Source organism: Marmota marmota, unplaced genomic scaffold (genome assembly GCF_001458135.2).
Source record: "Marmota marmota marmota unplaced genomic scaffold, marMar, whole genome shotgun sequence".
Taxonomy (NCBI): domain Eukaryota; kingdom Metazoa; phylum Chordata; class Mammalia; order Rodentia; family Sciuridae; genus Marmota; species Marmota marmota.
In genome coordinates, this window is record NW_026000222.1 from 5,665,532 (window position 1) to 5,666,119 (window position 588).

Genomic DNA, 588 nt, shown 5'->3' on the forward strand with positions numbered 1-588 from the left:
CCACCCCGGCCCCGGGCACTGCTGGCCCGGGAGGCCCCATCGGCGCGGCCCCACCCCTGCCCGTGCCGCCGGCGCTCGGGCCAGGTCCCCACGGGACGCTGCCCACCGTGCGCGGGTGGCCCCCGGGACGCAGGTCTCCAGGCGCAGGTCCCGGGTGTCCCGCGTGCGCTCCCGCCCTGCCGGGCGCTCACCTGGCCGCGCCGCCGGGGCGCAGCCGCCCGCTCGCCGCGGGTCGGGGCTCCGGGACTCCCGGGGTCCCGCGCGCCGTCCGCCGCGGATCCGGCACTCCCTGCAGCGCACCCCGCAGCCGCCGCGCTCCCACTTCTGCTTCGGCTGCGGCCCGCGCCACGTGACTCCGCGGGGCCGTCCCCCTCGCCGCCCCGGTCCGAGGCGGGCCCAGACCCGCCCGCCTCCCCGAGCGCCCCAGCGCAGCGCCCCTGCCTGGAGCCCACCTGGGCCCGCAGAGGGAGAAACTGAGGCAGCGCGGGGGCTACCTGTCTGCCCCTGTCACTTGGCCAGGTGGAGAGAGAATTCCCCACCAATGTAGCACTTATAGGGCTCCTGCTGCACGTGTGGCACGCACTTGGT

The 588-nt window shown here is 78.2% G+C and overlaps 1 protein-coding gene across 1 annotated transcript in view; it reads right to left on the reverse strand.

Annotated features, from left to right (window-relative positions):
- Plcg2 (phospholipase C gamma 2) overlaps window positions 1–347 on the reverse strand; it is a 133,663-nt gene extending 133,316 nt beyond the window's left edge. The window contains exon 1 of the mRNA XM_015496022.2: window positions 192–347. The gene's annotated coding sequence lies outside the window, so the exon portion shown is untranslated. The remainder of the gene's footprint in view (window positions 1–191) is intronic.
- Window positions 348–588: the final 241 nt, after the last annotated feature.